The sequence below is a fragment of the Astyanax mexicanus genome, chromosome 15 (assembly GCF_023375975.1).
Source record: "Astyanax mexicanus isolate ESR-SI-001 chromosome 15, AstMex3_surface, whole genome shotgun sequence".
NCBI classification, from domain to species: Eukaryota; Metazoa; Chordata; class Actinopteri; order Characiformes; family Acestrorhamphidae; genus Astyanax; species Astyanax mexicanus.
The window spans coordinates 18,171,164-18,182,776 of NC_064422.1; the positions used below are offsets into that span (position 1 = coordinate 18,171,164).

General features: G+C 41.8%; 3 non-coding genes across 3 annotated transcripts; all 3 read left to right on the forward strand.

The window, feature by feature from the left end:
- The first annotated feature begins 10,989 nt into the window (after positions 1-10,989).
- On the forward strand, positions 10,990-11,062 carry trnat-agu (transfer RNA threonine (anticodon AGU)). Its single transcript has one exon. It is a non-coding gene; the product is annotated as a tRNA-Thr (tRNA).
- A 29-nt stretch (positions 11,063-11,091) lies between these two features.
- Positions 11,092-11,164, forward strand: trnat-agu (transfer RNA threonine (anticodon AGU)). Its single transcript has one exon. It is a non-coding gene; the product is annotated as a tRNA-Thr (tRNA).
- Positions 11,165-11,242: 78 nt separating this feature from the next.
- trnar-ucu (transfer RNA arginine (anticodon UCU)) lies at positions 11,243-11,315 on the forward strand. Its single transcript has one exon. It is a non-coding gene; the product is annotated as a tRNA-Arg (tRNA).
- Positions 11,316-11,613: the final 298 nt, after the last annotated feature.

Sequence of the window (11,613 nt, forward strand, 5' to 3'; positions counted from 1 at the left end):
CAACCATTACCAGAACCCAGCTATCATGTAACTGATAACACAGTAGTCAATGTGAAACGGGGGCTATTTAAGGTACGTACCTTGTCTAATTTGCTACTTTATGGTGAGTGCTCCCAATTTCTCAAAACACACCAGGACTACACAAATACGTTTCTCACAACATCATCCAACACCACAAAAATCGGCAAAGCGAACATGCAGCTAAAATGCTTTGTTTTGATCAATAAATAACCACCAATGGCACCGCAAAGCATCATGGGAGCAGTCCTATGTTACAGTATTAGCTAGTCACTGTGTTGGTCAGTGAATGTGCTTTGTGGCTGAATGGGAGTTGCCCAGAACCTCTGACTCTAATAACTGGCATCTGCCACTTAGCCAAAGGTGTATTAAAGTGTTTGTAAAAAAATGTGTAAAAAAAAGAAATAAGAAAAAAGTTTTTGACACAAAGCAAGAATTTAACTTTCCCATTTCCCTTGAAGCTGACCCATATTTTTTGATTATTTTTTTTTGACATTAGCAGATTTTGACACAACAACCATTACCAGAACCCAGCTATCATGTAACTGATAACACAGTAGTCAATGTGAAACGGGGGCTATTTAAGGTATGTACCTTGTCTAATTTGCTACTTTATGGTGAGTGCTCCCAATTTCTCAAAACACACCAGGACTACACAGATACGTTTCTCACAATCTTATCCAACACCACAAAAATCGGCAAAGCGAACATGCAGTTAAAATGCTTTGTTTTGATCAATAAATAACCACCAATGGCACCGCAAAGCATCATGGGAGCAGTCCTATGTTACAGTATTAGCTAGTCACTGTGTTGGTCAGTGAATGTGCTTTGTGGCTGAATGGGAGTTGCCCAGAACCTCTGACTCTAATAACTGGCATCTGCCACTTAGCCAAAGGTGAATTAAAGTGTATGTAAAAAAATGTGTAAAAAAAAAGAAATAAGAAAAAAGTTTTAGACACAAAGCAAGAATTTAACTTTCCCATTTCCCTTGATGCTAACCCATACTTTTCAGTTTTGTTTTTGACAGTAGCAGATTTCGACTGAAACCCATTACCTGAAACCAGCTATCATGTAACTGATAACACACTAGTCAATCTGAAACGGGGGCTATTTAAGGCATTTTGTCTAATTTGCTACTTTATGGTGAGTGCTCCCAATTTCTCAAAACACACCAGGACTACACAGATACGTTTCTCACAATCTTATCCAACACCACAAAAATCGGCAAAGCGAACATGCAGCTAAAATGCTTTGTTTTGATCAATAAATAACCACCAATGGCACCGCAAAGCATCATGGGAGCAGTCCTATGTTACAGTATTAGCTAGTCACTGTGTTGGTCAGTGAATGTGCTTTGTGGCTGAATGGGAGTTGCCCAGAACCTCTGCCTCTAATAACTGGCATCTGCCACTTAGCCAAAGGTGTATTAAAGTGTTTGTAAAAAAATGTGTAAAAAAAAAGAACTAAGAAAAAAGTCTTTGACACAAAGCAAGAATTTAACTTTCCCATTTCCCTTGAAGCTGACCCATTATTTTTGATTATTTTTTTTTGACATTAGCAGATTTTGACACAACAACCATTACCAGAACCCAGCTATCATGTAACTGATAACACAGTAGTCAATGTGAAACGGGGGCTATTTAAGGTACGTAGCTTGTCTAATTTGCTACTTTATGGTGAGTGCTCCCAATTTCTCAAAACACACCAGGACTACACAGATACGTTTCTCACAATCTTATCCAACACCACAAAAATCGGCAAAGCGAACATGCAGCTAAAATGCTTTGTTTTGATCAATAAATAACCACCAATGGCACCGCAAAGCATCATGGGAGCAGTCCTATGTTACAGTATTAGCTAGTCACTGTGTTGGGCCCGAGAATAAAAAAAAAATGAAATCGGGTGAACGATATAGCAGTTCGTGCTCACGTTTTTTTTCCATTCCTGCTCACGATTTCGTGACGGGGTGTCAGATATTTTCAGAGGTGCCCTGCCCAATCTTATTGGTCCCACAATACGTTGCTAAAATGCAGCCAGTAACACCATTAGCTTGCCTCAGCATTATCAAATGCTGATAACAACCAGAAATTATGTACACAACAAAAACTGTATGCCAATGAAGCGATTCTTAACATAAACATCACACAGTATACGTGCAAATAAGGCAGAAATCCAAAACAATGCAACACTACATGCTAAGCCCACTAAACTTGCCATGTCGGAAAACCAGCCTTAAATTAAAAATTTTTAGCTTACCTTAAAAATCAATAAAGCTGAAGTCTTCTCTTTGTTTAACTGAATCTCTTCAGCGTAGAGAAGGAGTTCTCACACATCGCAGTACAGGCCACAAATGTCAGGGCATGCGTGAATGCAGTCAGAACACATGGAATTCTGAACAAGTTTTTACAGGGTCAGATTTTCACCGTCCAAACCTATCAGCCAAGTTTGTAGAAACTGATTAGCGACAGCAAACTGAGCCTACACCATATCTGTCTTTGTCAGGTCCAGTAATGGTTTCACTTTTCCAACATCCATAAAGTTTGGACTGCCTGGATCCAAAGCACTCAATCCATCCATGAGTTGACTGTTACGTTTGTGCATCCATTTCTCCAAGAACAGAGTCTAATTCGCTGAAATACAGCCTTTTGCACTCTTGCTCATTGTTATCTTCGTGCTGACCAAGCGACCCCTCGACCACATACTGCTGTAGTGACGTTGTTACCAGTCGCTTTCTTTTTGGGGGAGCAGGTTCTGTGCTTCCACAGTTTACCCACAGTTTTTCAACTTCAGCATCAGTACGCAAACTCCATACACAATGAAATGCGTTTTGGATGAGCTGAACAGCTGTAATTAGGTATGTTCTTTCAGACTGCAACAGCTTGTTGGGCAGATCAAGCAGCCCCAAGACTTTGTGAATCATGCTTGCAATGAATTTGAAGTTTGTGGCTGTAATTGCCTTTTGTAGTTCAGCAGCTTCGATTTTCATGTCAACACAAGTTCTGTTGGTTTCTAGCTCGCTCAGCAGCTCAGCAAGTGTGTCGAATGATTTTATTATTACAGACACAGTGTCGAGGTGGCCAGTCCACCTTTGATCAAGAGGCTCAAGGCTTTGATCAAGGCTTTCTGAGGAATTTGCACAGTGCATTGCACGTATCAAAAAAATCCTCAATTGTGTTCTTTGAAGACATAGCATGTACAACAACCAGATGTAAGTGGTGGTTAAAGCAGTGAATATAGGGCACCTCTCTTTTCAGTTAATCTTGAAGAAGTTTCTGCCCCCTTCTCGCCCAGACATAACATTAGCCCCGTCGTAACACTGGCTCAGTATTTTGTCTGTACATAATCCAGAATTTGAAAGCTCTTCAAGCACTACATTTGTCAATGATAGGGCGTCACAGTGTTTGGTACTCACCGTTGACAGTAGCTTCTCTCGAATCGTGTAGCTCTGGTCCACATAAGGAAGGATTATGGAAACATTTTCACAGCCTGTTGGATCTTTAGTTCCGTCGACACTGATTGTAAACCATGATTCTTTTACATTACATTACATTACATTACATTTCATTTGGCAGACGCTTTTGTCCAAAGCGACTTACAATAATGAAGTACAAAAGTAATAGGAATTTAGATAACCCATTTTTAGATAGGGCTTAAAGGAGGTCGAAGGGAAATAAAGGGATAGAGAAGTGAAGGAGGGGAAGAAGGAAATGGGGTTAGAAGTAGTTAGTGTGTTAGAGGTGTTAGGAGAGTAAGTGCTCTTTGAAGAGCTCTGTCTTCAGGAGTCTCTTAAAGATAGCGAGAGATTCTCCTGATCTGGTAGTGGAAGGTAGTTGGTTCCACCATTGGGGAACTCTGTATGAGAACAGTCTGGATTGCTTTGTGTGAGTGTTTGGCAAAGCGAGGCGACGTTCATTGGAGGAGGGCAGCGGCCGGGAGGTAGCGTAAGCCTTCAGGAGTGATCAGTGCAGGTAGGAAGGAGCCTGTTCTGTCATCACCTTGTAGGCGATTGTAAGAGTTTTGAATTTGATGCGAGCATCAACTGGTAGCCAGTGGAGCTCAATGAACAGCAGGGTGACATGTGCCCGTTTTGGTTGGTTGAAGACCAGACGTGCTGCTGCATTCTGGATCATTTGGAGTGGTTTTACTACGCAGGCCGGGAGGCCAGTTAGCAGGGCATTGCAGTAGTCGAGGCGTGAGATGACGACTGCTTGTACCAGGAGTTGGGTGGCCTGTTGCGTCAGAAACTGTCTAATTTTCCTGATGTTATAAAGCGCGAAGCGGCAGGATCGAGCAACCGAGGCCACATGGTGCGTGAAGGAGAGCTGGTCATCAACCATAACACCCAGGTTCCTAGCAACCTTTGTCGGTGAGAGAGAGTCGATGCTTATAGAGAGGTTGTGTTGAAAAGATGGTTTTGCTGGTATGACCAGAAGTTCAGTCTTTGAGAGATTTAATTGAAGGTGATGCTCCTTCATCCAAGAGGATATGTCAGAGAGACACGACGATATCCGTGCAGAGATATGAGTTATCTTCAGGTGAGAATGACAGGTATAGCTGGGTGTCATCAGCAAAGCAATGGTAGGAAAAGCCATGTGAGTGGATAACCTGACCAAGAGAGGCAGTGTATATTGAGAAGAGAAGGGGACCCAGTACCGAACCCTGGGGAACCCCAGTGGATAGGGAGTGGGCTGAGGACAGCTGTCCTTGCCACGACACCTTGAACGAGCGCCCAGTGAGGTATGATCTAAACAATGACAGCACATTGTCTGAGATCCCCATGTTTGAAAGTATAGTTAGGAGGAAGTCGTGGTTGACTGTGTCGAAGGCGGCCGAGAGGTCCAGCAGAATGAGCACTGAGGACTGGCCTGCAGCTCTAGCAGTTTTCAACGCTTCAGTCACAGACAACAGAGCCGTCTCGGTAGAGTGTCCTTTTTGGAATCCAGATTGGTTCTGGTCCAGGAGGTCATTCTGGGAGAGGAAGCCAGAGACCTGATTTAAAACTGCTCTCTCGAGTGTTTTAGAGAGAAAGGGTAGTAGTGAGACCGGTCTGTACGTGTTAGGAGAGCCAGTGTCTCGTTCTCAGTGAGAGAAGTGAACGAGGAGAGCGCACCGCCTTCGGTGGAGGGACACCGGGCTGCAGAGCATGTAGTAGGACTGCTACATGTTACATCAGTAAACTGGTTGCTGATAGCTGCCACTTTCCCAGTAAAGAATGATGCAAGTGTTTCAGCAGTAAGGCATGTAGCCGGAGGAGGAGGAGGGTTCAGTAGTGATTTAAAAGTAGCAAATAGTTTCCGGGAGTCTGTGAGGGAGCTGAATTTATTGTGATAAAATTCAGCTTTAGCAGTCGTGATGCTGGCTGAGAAGGAAGCCAGGAGCAGTTGGTAGTTTTTTAGGTCTGCTTGTTTTTGGTTTTTATGCCATTTTCTTTCTGCAGCTCGGAGTTTGGAACGTAGTTCCCTCAGTGAGTTATTTTTTAGCCATGGCTGCGGTTTGCTAGAGCTAATGGCTCGAGATGTAAGAGGACAGAGGTTGTCCAAACAGGAGCTTAGTGTGGAGCAGAGTGTATCGGTGGCATCATTTACATTGAGTGATGAAAATGAGCCTGGTGGAGGCATATTGTCAGTCACCAGCGAGGAGAACTGGTCTGCTGAGATATCTCGTAAATTTCGGCGGAACGAGACCATCGTAGGAGTAGCCGTGGATTTGTTTGAAATATGAATATTGAGTTTCATGAAGTAGTGATCCGAGAGGTGCAAAGGAGTGACAGTTAAAGAGTCGGTGTCACAGTTGCGAGTGAAAATCAGGTCTAGATGTTTGCCAGCTTTATGTGTTGGAGGGCTGGGGACCTGCTCCAGTTCGAAAGACTGCATGAGGGATGAGAAGTCTGTAAAGTTGGTACTGTCGTTGTGGATGTTCATATCCCCTAGAATGAGCATGGGACAATCTTGCTCAGGGATAGAAGACAGTAGCATGTCAAGTTCGTGTGTGAACTCGCCCATTTGTCCAGGAGGACGGTAGATAACAATAATGGCAAGTTTTGCTGGAATATTAACCAGTGTGGCATGATACTCAAATGAACTGTATGAGTTTGCAGGTAGTAGTGGAGTATGTTTTAAGCCATTAGCGATTAATAGGCCAGTTCCACCTCCTCGTCCTGAGAGACGAGAAGTATGGGAGAAGGAGTAATTATTGGAAAGAGCCGCCGGAGTAACAGTGTTTTCAGGTTTGATCCAAGTTTCAGTCAGGGCCAGCAGTTGTAAGGCCAGATGATTTGCATAAGAGGCGATAAAGTCTGCTTTGTTAACAGCCGACTGGCAGTTCCATAGCCCAACAGAGAATGAGGTAGTAGTGGGCGTGGTTTGTTTTAGTGGCCGCAGGTTAGTATGGTCCTGGCGCCTGTGTGTGTTTTTTCGCCTTCTGTGAGTACCGGAGATAACAGGAATGTGATGGGAGCACATTTTAGAAAGCAGTGGGACGGGCTGCCTTGTCGGTGGCCTTGCTCGGTGGACTCGCGCAGGTAGACTCGCAGGTCTTTACCCGCGTTGGTCTTCACACGAGAGGGTCTTCACCCTCTGAAGACCCTCTCGTTTCAGACCCACCCATTGAAGACATTCTGTCTTTGACTATTTCTTCTGTCACGATATTGCTCATCAGTTCAATAACCTCATTCTGATCATGTGAGGTGTAGGTAGAATTCCTTGGGATAGTACTGAAGGCTTGCGCTAGTTCAGAATTTTGTCTCAAAGTGTACTCAAACAAAGAAAGAAAAGTCCACGGCCTCCCTCTCCTCAGCTTTCAAGTGAGTCAATTGTGCCCCTTAATGGCAATTCATTGGATACAAGAAATTCAATAATGTCAATAATTGATGACACATAAAGTCAATTTCTAGCGAGCTGATTTTGGCTTTTACCAATATTGAAATTTCCCTGTCTGTTGAACGTCGCAGTTGTTGTTTCCTGATGCTCCTTGCTATTTGCATTCCTACAAAGCCCTTTAGCTTTATCAGTCGCATGCCTCCAGTTTGGGGAACTGTTTAAGACAAACCTGGAGCGGCTCATCATTGCCAAGGTCGTCCGGCAAAGTCGAGGCAATTTCAGAAGAGCTCTTGCTGCTGTTTGAAGCTGGAGCAGCCTCTGTTTGCGGCTGTATGCCCACAGTCGACTGGGACTCACCCAAAGAAACACGAGAAAGAGCATTTGAGGTTGTTTCTTTCTGTGTGTTGCCGTCAGATTGTAACGCTGAATTCCCACTGACTTTATCTTTAGCGCAGGATTTAGAAGCTCCGGGCCTGGAGGCTGCGTGGTAGGTAGCTAGTTAGCTGTTAGCACACAGTACACATACACAGGAGTGGGCTACACAAAGGGCTAATTTATTAGCACCACAGACCATACGAAGCCAGGTCACATGGCTGCTACTCATTCTATTTATACACAAAAGAAAAGTACAGCATAAAGCCTCTTATCAGCGTCACTTGGAGTAGTACAGAGTATCAAACATGGAGGGGCAGCATAAAGTTGCAGTCTGAGCTCACCCTCCTCTCCTCGGGGTCTCTCTACTACTAGCTCTCATGGGAAAAAACCCTGTATACATACACATAAAAAAAGAGCTACCATCTCTTAAAGGGGCAGCGTAGCTGTACCCGTTACAAGATCCATTTTCTGATATCCATTGTTAAAACTTTTAACCAGCGCCATTACCTAACGTTTCACTATGGTCCAGCGGTCTAATCAAGAGTGCCCGCCCACTGTCATCATAGCGACAGTTTCATTGGGTAAATGTGACCAATAACTGCCAGTTTTAACAACACAAATCACACATTTGACTGCCAATTACAGACCGTGTTTTAATGCGACGTTTAGGGACCAATAAAGCTACGGGAAACGCTACCAACTGCTTCAGAAAAAAGGTAAATTATTTTAAAAAATATTGTCAAATAATTAAGTCTTATTATATACATTAGGGGGCGGGACACTTCGCCCCCCGTGGCGCCGGGCCTTTCGTGTTCACGATTTCTGTAATTCCAGCCAACGTTTTTTATTCGCACTTAAACAAGAAGCTCGGAGGGAAAGGAGCATTTTTCTCTCTTGATCTGTTTTCAGGGGTGCGTTGAAGATTATCAGTTATCTACATTTATAACCTGCTGATATTAATGCACTAGTGTTACAGTTATACAGTACAGTGTGCAGAATTTGCCGTGGCGTCTCCACAGTGCGTGGGGGAGAGCCGACCGCGGCGTCCGTTCCCCCGCCGCAAGACGCCTGCCGTGTGGGTAAAGCGCGCGCAGTCCTTCGCGGACCTTATTTACCAACAATAGTCATGAATAAAGGAAACAAACCTTTTACTGATGCAGGATGACTGTATGTGTGTTATTAAAACCAGATCAAAACAAAGTTATGATGCAATGTGGAACTGTTTATTAATTTCTTATTTTCAACAATAATGTAACGTAAAGAAGAACACTTTTTTTATAAATATACAGCTATAAGTCTTAGGTCCAAATGTACACTGTAAAAGGAAATAAAGATAATACAAAATTAATGCAATGTGTGACAGTTGTCTATGAATGGCTAAATAAGAACTGCTTTAAATATGTAACACTATATAAAATCTAAATGGTCTAAAACTGGTCTAAAATATATTAATACAACGGTTTAAGATGTTTAGTGAATGGGCATTTCATATAATAATTTGGATCAATCTGATCATTTATTCCAATATTTTTCCTAAAATTATTCTGCTACTATATCTGATAAAATTGTCTGAATATCTGCATATTGTCATATCACAGTGTCCTGCCCAGAAACATGCCACAAGCTTCAAATAAAAAATTATAATAATTATAAACTTGTTCAAGCTATATTTCCTGAAATATGTGTTCATTTTTTTCTGCTACAAAGATTAAAATATAAATGAAATCCATTATAAAAGTAGTAATCAGATTTAAGATAGGGTGCATTTAGTTAAACTAACAGTGCAGAAGATGGTAACTTGCTCTTATAGCCAACAACACATCAGCTAGGCAAACAACCATTATATAAAATATCATAAAACACCCCATGGAAGGTAGCCCTGCTGGGCAAGACTACACACTGATGGTAAGCTAGGATTGGGGGACACGCCCATTAGAGAGTTCAGTCACACTCCTCAACACCTCGAAATAAACTCTGAAATACTCTGATACACCACCAAAGAGTTCCCCTCAACTCTAAACTTGTAGTTTAAGTTGGAGAATAAACTTACAATTTAACACTTTCACACATATTTGTTTAACTTCATACTTTTGCACCGGTCAAATTTTGGTTTAATGCATATTGCACATTTTCTGTTAGTACAATAAACCTCATTTCAATCCTGAAATATTACTGTGTCCATCAGTTATTAGATATATCAAACTGAAATGGCTGTTGCAAACACCCAAATATTTAGAACTAAAAATTATTAAGATTAATAGGGGTGCCCAAACTTTTTCATATGACTGTATATATATATATATATATATATATATATATATATATATATATATATATATAAATGAAGGATTTTAATAATTATATTTCATGATAAAAGGTTATAGTTAAAGAGTGGGCACAGGTAACAAATGCTATTTTAGTATTTTAGCATTAGTAGTTTTTATTCATGTTTTTAATTACAAAACTTACTTTTGCAATTTGGTCAATGTAAAATACACTACGCTTAATACTAAAATGTATTTTAAAGTTATTTTATGTGCACATTTGTACATGTAATTTACTGTGGACAGAAATAGCACCGATTTGGTAGAATAGCCCATGTGTATTTCTTACTTTACAGAAATGTACAGACTACAGTTAGATAAATAACTAACTAGATAAATATTTCTACCTCCACTAGATTTAAAATTAAACAAATTACATGCAACTGAAGTGTCGACATTCTGGTTTAACTCAAGTGGTTGAACCAATTTATGCTACAAAGCGATTAGGAACTACAACCATTTTTCTATAAAGACTCCTAATTTCAGAAACTCAAATGCTATTTAATGGGTTGTATGTGCTGTTCCCTCATTAATCTATCATCAGTTAAGCAGGTTAAAGTTCAGTTTAATTTAAATCCAGTGTGGTGGCTTGCAAAGCCAAAATCATGAAGATGTTCATGTGCCACTGTCCAAATATTTGTAGACCTAACTGTACACCACAAATACTGCCATTTTATTTACTGTCCAAGCCCACCAGTAAACCTATATGTTTTAGACACATTTTTCTTTGCTGTGTCAGTCATATTTGGGACAGAATTTCTGCAATTGCCGCTCTGTGTTAATGTTAGAGGTGAAAGATAGCGAGAAAAAAATTTATCCATCTTACTTTAGAAGAACAACCTTGACAAAATGAATAGAATGAAACAGGTGTTCCTAGATATCTTGTGTTTGTTAGATTTCTTAAAGGATCATTTTAACTGGTGAAAAAGCTTCAACACCCCTGATCTAAAACATCCAACTAAATGACTGCACAATCCCATTATACAAATGAGAACAAAGTATTAGAAAATCTCAGTTACCATCACCTATATTATGCACACTGAACTTTTTACACCAGCACTCAGCAATACGTCAGTGTTTTAGTGGCTCCATCTCCCTCGCGCGGCGCGATGACGTCATCAGTGCGAGAGTCTATAAAAGGGGGAGAGAGTATTTTGGTACTTCACTGTACTGAAAATCAACTTTGTTGTAAAGGCATTTCCGACTGAGTTTTAAACAAAGCAAAACAAGGCGAGGTGGCCGAGGGGTTAAGGCGATGGACTATTAATCCACCATACGAATCCCACCCTCGTCGAACGCTTGGCTTAAAACTCAGTTGGAAATACCTTTACAGCGGTATATTTAACGTGCACGGCTCCATAGCTCAGTGGTTATAGCGCTGGTCTAGTAAACCAGAGGTCGCGAGTTCAATCCTTGCTGGAGCCTTAGTTAGCTAGTTCAAGGGTAACCTGCCCGGCTCCATAGCTCAGTGGTTAGAGCGCTGGTCTAGTAAACCAGAGGTCGCGAGTTCAATCCTTGCTGGAGCCTTAGTTAGCTAGTTCAAGGGTAACCTGCCCGGCTCTGTAGCTCAGTGGTTAGAGCGCTGGTCTTGTAAACCAGAGGTCGCGAGTTCGATTCTTGCTGGGGCCTTAATTCCCTGAAGCTAGCTCAGTTATTAATATTTACCTGATATCCTGACATTAGGGACAATAGAGAGGAAACATGCACAGCCCCATAGCTCAGTGGCTAGAGCGCTGGTCTTCTAAACCAGAGGTCGCGAGTTCAATTTTTGCTGGGGCTGCAATTCAAATTTTCCCCTCTGTTGTTCCTAATGTCAGAATAGCAGGTAAATATTAATAATTTAGCTAGCATAAGAGAAACCTGCTCGGCTCCATAGCTCAGTGGGCGTGGCAGTAGCGACGCTGCGTTCTTGTTAAGGGGAAAAGGAAGGCGGTATCATAGAATGGAAGGTAAAGCTGCTGCTTGATGACGTCATCGAGCGCTCGATTACATCATCAAGTGAAGGCTATAAATAGAACCCAGCTCGCACCCTGGAGAACAGTCTGCTGCCTCTCTCCCTCTCCTCTGTCTGCAGCCTT